Source organism: Balaenoptera physalus (genome assembly GCF_965194825.1).
Source record: "Balaenoptera physalus genome assembly, chromosome: 17".
NCBI lineage: Eukaryota > Metazoa > Chordata > Mammalia > Artiodactyla > Balaenopteridae > Balaenoptera > Balaenoptera physalus.
The window spans coordinates 39,321,100-39,328,555 of record NC_138895.1 but is presented as its reverse complement, the minus strand read 5'-3'; positions in this window follow the sequence as shown (position 1 = coordinate 39,328,555).

The window sequence follows — 7,456 nt, the reverse complement described above, 5'->3', positions numbered from 1 at the left end:
ACTGCAACGCATTCCTTCTTTAAAGTCAAACCTTAAGACCCCATCCTTACAGGAGAAAGTCGGCTTGCTTTCCTGCTGTAACCAAAGCACAGTTCTTCCTCTTACACTCCAGGGTTTTAGAAGAAGCAGAGCCCGATAGCCTACCCAGAGCGCTCCCGAGGGGAGGCGGTTGGCTACACGCAGAATTCCGTGCCAAATAAACTTTATTCAAGGAAGGGACCAGTGTGTAGCTAGAGTGTATATTTACTTGGTAGAAATCACAAGGAGGTAGGCTGCATGTTCGCTGGAAACGGGGAACTTATGGCACAAGCCTTGCTTACCACTTTTGAATGCTCCATTCAAGCTGCCTTGAAGCTACCTAAATTACAATTTTAGGACGGGTCTCTAGTGTCTGTAGGCAGGGCTCTGGGAAGGGAACGAGTGTTCTCTACATCAACAGGGTGCTTTCATAGACTGGGTAGGAGCCTCGCCTGAGACACTCTAGAGCTAAAAGGAAACTTGACGTGAGTCCTCTCCTCAAGGTAAAGCCTAGAATAGCCCTGCCGAAGTGGAAGCTTGGAGCGGAGTTCTTGAGGCATTAGTTTCAGGTCTGTTTTCTTTTAAGGTTAGTAAGCTTTTCAAGGCCCTGAGGACCTCGCCTGGGCACCCTATTCCCTGCAAGAACACCCAGTACCGGCAGGCTCCACTGGGCTACTAAGAAACATCCAGGCCCGGAAACTTTTCGCATTCGCTCTTTGTATTTTGTGTGTAGGCCAACACACTACACTCTTCCTTGGAAGAGCTAGATTTCCTCAGCTCTCCAACAGCTCCAGGAAATGTGTTCTCTCACGTCCTACATATCATGCAAATCTGCCTCATTGCCCTAGGCTGACCGGCACTGAGAAACCAAAACTGCTTCGCATTCCTTCTACAAAGTCATACCTTAACACCCCATCCTCACAGTCGAAAGTCGGCTTGCGTTTCTGCTGTAACCACAGCACAGTTCTTCCTCTTACACTCCAGGGTTTTAGAAGAAGCCGAGCCCGATAGCCTACCCAGCGCGATCCCTGGGGGAGGCGGTTGGCTACACGCAGAATTCCGTGCCCAATAAACTTTATTTAAGGAAGGGACCAGTGTGTAGCTAGAGTGTATATTTCCTTGGTAGAAATCACAAGGAGGTAGGCTGCATGTTCGCTGGAAACGGGGAACGTATGGCACAAGCCTTGCTTACCCATTTTGAATGCTCCATTCAAGCTGCCTTGAAGCTGCCTAAATAACAATTTTAGGACGGGTCTCTAGTCTCTGTAGGCAAGGCTCTGGGAAGGGAACGAGTGTTCTCTCCATCAACAGGGTGCTTTCATAGCCTGGGTGGGAGCCTCTCCTCAGACGCTCTACAGCTAAAAGGAAACTTGACGTGAGTCCTTTCCTCAAGGTAAAGCCTAGAATAGCCCTGCCGAAGTGGAAGCTTGGAGCGGAGTCCTTGAGGCATTAGTTTCAGGTCTGTTTCCTTTTAAGGTTAGCAAGCTTTTCAGGACACCGAGGACCTCGCCTGGGCACCTTATTCCCTGGAAGACCACCGAGTACCGGCAGTCTCCACTGGGCTACTAAGAAACATCCAGGCCCGGACACCTTTCCCAGTCACTCTGTGTATTTTGTGTGTAGGCCAACACACTGCACTCTTCCTTGGAAGAGCTAGATTTCCTCAGCTCTCCAACAGCCCCAGGAAATGTGTTCTCTCACGTCCTGCATATCATGCAAATCTGCCTCATTGCCCTAGGCTGAGCAGCTCTGAGAAACCAAAACTGCTTCGCATTCCTTCTACAAAGTCATACCTTAAGACCCCATCCTTACAGGAGAAAGTCAGCTTGCGTTTCTGCTGTAACCAAAGCACAGATCTTCCTCTTACACTGCAGGGTTTTAGAAGAAGCTAAGCCAGATAGCCTACCTAGAGCGCTCCTTGGGGGAGGCTGTTGGCTACACGCAGAACTCCGTGCCAAATAAACTTTATTCAAGGAAGGGACCAGTGTGTAGCTAGAGTGTATATTTACTTGGTAGAAATCCCAAGTAGGTAGGCCGCGTGTTCGCTGGAAACGGTGACCTTATGGCACAAGCCTTGCTTTCCCATTTTGAATGCTCCATGCATGCTGCCTTGAAGTTACCTAAATAACAGTTTTAGGACGAGTCTTTAGTCATTGTAGGCAGGGCTCTGGGAAGGGAACGAGTGTTCTCTGCATCAACAGGGTGCTTTCATAGCCTGGGTGGGAGCCTCTCCTCAGACGCCCTAGAGATAAAGGAAACTTGACGTGAGTTCTTTCCTCCAGGTAAAGCCTTGAATAGCCCTGCCGAAGCTAAGCTTGAAGCAGTTTCCTTGTGGCATTTGTTTTAGGTCTGTTTTCTTTTAAGGTTAGTAAGCTTGTCAAGACACCGAGGACCTCTCGTGGGCACCCTATTCCCTGCAAGAGCACCGAGTACCAGCAGGCTCCACTGGGCTACTAAGAAACATCCAGGCCCGGAAACGTTTCCCAGTCACTGTGTATTTTGTGTGTAGGGCAACACACTGCACTCTTCCTTGGAAGAGCTAGATTTCCTCAGCTCTCCAACAACTCCAGGCAATGTGTTCTCTCAATTCCTATATGTCATGCAAATCTCCCTCATTGCCCTAGGCTGAGCAGCACTGAGAAACCAAAACTGCAACGCATTCCTTCTTTAAAGTCAAACCTTAAGACCCCATCCTTACAGGAGAAAGTCGGCTTGCTTTCCTGCTGTAACCAAAGCACAGTTCTTCCTCTTACACTCCAGGGTTTTAGAAGAAGCAGAGCCCGATAGCCTACCCAGAGCGCTCCCGAGGGGAGGCGGTTGGCTACACGCAGAATTCCGTGCCAAATAAACTTTATTCAAGGAAGGGACCAGTGTGTAGCTAGAGTGTATATTTACTTGGTAGAAATCACAAGGAGGTAGGCTGCATGTTCGCTGGAAACGGGGAACTTATGGCACAAGCCTTGCTTACCACTTTTGAATGCTCCATTCAAGCTGCCTTGAAGCTACCTAAATTACAATTTTAGGACGGGTCTCTAGTGTCTGTAGGCAGGGCTCTGGGAAGGGAACGAGTGTTCTCTACATCAACAGGGTGCTTTCATAGACTGGGTAGGAGCCTCGCCTGAGACACTCTAGAGCTAAAAGGAAACTTGACGTGAGTCCTCTCCTCAAGGTAAAGCCTAGAATAGCCCTGCCGAAGTGGAAGCTTGGAGCGGAGTTCTTGAGGCATTAGTTTCAGGTCTGTTTTCTTTTAAGGTTAGTAAGCTTTTCAAGGCCCTGAGGACCTCGCCTGGGCACCCTATTCCCTGCAAGAACACCCAGTACCGGCAGGCTCCACTGGGCTACTAAGAAACATCCAGGCCCGGAAACTTTTCGCATTCGCTCTTTGTATTTTGTGTGTAGGCCAACACACTACACTCTTCCTTGGAAGAGCTAGATTTCCTCAGCTCTCCAACAGCTCCAGGAAATGTGTTCTCTCACGTCCTACATATCATGCAAATCTGCCTCATTGCCCTAGGCTGACCGGCACTGAGAAACCAAAACTGCTTCGCATTCCTTCTACAAAGTCATACCTTAACACCCCATCCTCACAGTCGAAAGTCGGCTTGCGTTTCTGCTGTAACCACAGCACAGTTCTTCCTCTTACACTCCAGGGTTTTAGAAGAAGCCGAGCCCGATAGCCTACCCAGCGCGATCCCTGGGGGAGGCGGTTGGCTACACGCAGAATTCCGTGCCCAATAAACTTTATTTAAGGAAGGGACCAGTGTGTAGCTAGAGTGTATATTTCCTTGGTAGAAATCACAAGGAGGTAGGCTGCATGTTCGCTGGAAACGGGGAACGTATGGCACAAGCCTTGCTTACCCATTTTGAATGCTCCATTCAAGCTGCCTTGAAGCTGCCTAAATAACAATTTTAGGACGGGTCTCTAGTCTCTGTAGGCAAGGCTCTGGGAAGGGAACGAGTGTTCTCTCCATCAACAGGGTGCTTTCATAGCCTGGGTGGGAGCCTCTCCTCAGACGCTCTACAGCTAAAAGGAAACTTGACGTGAGTCCTTTCCTCAAGGTAAAGCCTAGAATAGCCCTGCCGAAGTGGAAGCTTGGAGCGGAGTCCTTGAGGCATTAGTTTCAGGTCTGTTTCCTTTTAAGGTTAGCAAGCTTTTCAGGACACCGAGGACCTCGCCTGGGCACCTTATTCCCTGGAAGACCACCGAGTACCGGCAGTCTCCACTGGGCTACTAAGAAACATCCAGGCCCGGACACCTTTCCCAGTCACTCTGTGTATTTTGTGTGTAGGCCAACACACTGCACTCTTCCTTGGAAGAGCTAGATTTCCTCAGCTCTCCAACAGCCCCAGGAAATGTGTTCTCTCACGTCCTGCATATCATGCAAATCTGCCTCATTGCCCTAGGCTGAGCAGCTCTGAGAAACCAAAACTGCTTCGCATTCCTTCTACAAAGTCATACCTTAAGACCCCATCCTTACAGGAGAAAGTCAGCTTGCGTTTCTGCTGTAACCAAAGCACAGATCTTCCTCTTACACTGCAGGGTTTTAGAAGAAGCTAAGCCAGATAGCCTACCTAGAGCGCTCCTTGGGGGAGGCTGTTGGCTACACGCAGAACTCCGTGCCAAATAAACTTTATTCAAGGAAGGGACCAGTGTGTAGCTAGAGTGTATATTTACTTGGTAGAAATCCCAAGTAGGTAGGCCGCGTGTTCGCTGGAAACGGTGACCTTATGGCACAAGCCTTGCTTTCCCATTTTGAATGCTCCATGCATGCTGCCTTGAAGTTACCTAAATAACAGTTTTAGGACGAGTCTTTAGTCATTGTAGGCAGGGCTCTGGGAAGGGAACGAGTGTTCTCTGCATCAACAGGGTGCTTTCATAGCCTGGGTGGGAGCCTCTCCTCAGACGCCCTAGAGATAAAGGAAACTTGACGTGAGTTCTTTCCTCCAGGTAAAGCCTTGAATAGCCCTGCCGAAGCTAAGCTTGAAGCAGTTTCCTTGTGGCATTTGTTTTAGGTCTGTTTTCTTTTAAGGTTAGTAAGCTTGTCAAGACACCGAGGACCTCTCGTGGGCACCCTATTCCCTGCAAGAGCACCGAGTACCAGCAGGCTCCACTGGGCTACTAAGAAACATCCAGGCCCGGAAACGTTTCCCAGTCACTGTGTATTTTGTGTGTAGGGCAACACACTGCACTCTTCCTTGGAAGAGCTAGATTTCCTCAACTCTCCAACAACTCCAGGCAATGTGTTCTCTCAATTCCTATATGTCATGCAAATCTCCCTCATTGCCCTAGGCTGAGCAGCACTGAGAAACCAAAACTGCAACGCATTCCTTCTTTAAAGTCAAACCTTAAGACCCCATCCTTACAGGAGAAAGTCGGCTTGCTTTCCTGCTGTAACCAAAGAACAGTTCTTCCTCTTACACTCCAGGGTTTTAGAAGAAGCAGAGCCCGATAGCCTACCCAGAGCGCTCCCGAGGGGAGGCGGTTGGCTACACGCAGAATTCCGTGCCAAATAAACTTTATTCAAGGAAGGGACCAGTGTGTAGCTAGAGTGTATATTTACTTGGTAGAAATCACAAGGAGGTAGGCTGCACGTTCGCTGGAAACGGGGAACTTATGGCACAAGCCTTGCTTACCACTTTTGAATGCTCCATTCAAGCTGCCTTGAAGCTACCTAAATGACAATTTTAGGACGGGTCTCTAGTGTCTGTAGGCAGGGCTCTGGGAAGGGAACGAGTGTTCTCTACATCAACAGGGTGCTTTCATAGACTGGGTAGGAGCCTCGCCTGAGACACTCTAGAGCTAAAAGGAAACTTGACGTGAGTCCTCTCCTCAAGGTAAAGCCTAGAATAGCCCTGCCGAAGTGGAAGCTTGGAGCGGAGTTCTTGAGGCATTAGTTTCAGGTCTGTTTTCTTTTAAGGTTAGTAAGCTTTTCAAGGCCCTGAGGACCTCGCCTGGGCACCCTATTCCCTGCAAGAACACCCAGTACCGGCAGGCTCCACTGGGCTACTAAGAAACATCCAGGCCCGGAAACTTTTCCCATTCGCTCTTTGTATTTTGTGTGTAGGCCAACACACTACACTCTTCCTTGGAAGAGCTAGATTTCCTCAGCTCTCCAACAGCTCCAGGAAATGTGTTCTCTCACGTCCTACATATCATGCAAATCTGCCTCATTGCCCTAGGCTGACCGGCACTGAGACACCAAAACTGCTTCGCATTCCTTCTACAAAGTCATACCTTAACACCCCATCCTCACAGTCGAAAGTCGGCTTGCGTTTCTGCTGTAACCACAGCACAGTTCTTCCTCTTACACTCCAGGGTTTTAGAAGAAGCCGAGCCCGATAGCCTACGCAGCGCGATCCCTGGGGGAGGCGGTTGGCTACACGCAGAATTCCGTGCCCAATAAACTTTATTTAAGGAAGGGACCAGTGTGTAGCTAGAGTGTATATTTCCTTGGTAGAAATCACAAGGAGGTAGGCTGCATGTTCGCTGGAAACGGAGAACGTATGGCACAAGCCTTGCTTACCCATTTTGAATGCTCCATTCAAGCTGCCTTGAAGCTGCCTAAATAACAATTTTAGGACGGGTCTCTAGTCTCTGTAGGCAAGGCTCTGGGAAGGGAACGAGTGTTCTCTCCATCAACAGGGTGCTTTCATAGCCTGGGTGGGAGCCTCTCCTCAGACGCTCTACAGCTAAAAGGAAACTTGACGTGAGTCCTTTCCTCAAGGTAAAGCCTAGAATAGCCCTGCCGAAGTGGAAGCTTGGAGCGGAGTCCTTGAGGCATTAGTTTCAGGTCTGTTTCCTTTTAAGGTTAGTAAGCTTTTCAGGACACCGAGGACCTCGCCTGGGCACCTTATTCCCTGGAAGACCACCGAGTACCGGCAGTCTCCACTGGGCTACTAAGAAACATCCAGGCCCGGACACCTTTCCCAGTCACTCTGTGTATTTTGTGTGTAGGCCAACACACTGCACTCTTCCTTGGAAGAGCTAGATTTCCTCAGCTCTCCAACAGCCCCAGGAAATGTGTTCTCTCACGTCCTGCATATCATGCAAATCTGCCTCATTGCCCTAGGCTGAGCAGCTCTGAGAAACCAAAACTGCTTCGCATTCCTTCTACAAAGTCATACCTTAAGACCCCATCCTTACAGGAGAAAGTCAGCTTGCGTTTCTGCTGTAACCAAAGCACAGATCTTCCTCTTACACTGCAGGGTTTTAGAAGAAGCTAAGCCAGATAGCCTACCTAGAGCGCTCCTTGGGGGAGGCTGTTGGCTACACGCAGAACTCCGTGCCAAATAAACTTTATTCAAGGAAGGGACCAGTGTGTAGCTAGAGTGTATATTTACTTGGTATAAATCCCAAGTAGGTAGGCCGCATGTTCGCTGGAAATGGTGACCTTATGGCACAAGCCTTGCTTTCCCATTTTGAATGCTCCATGCATGC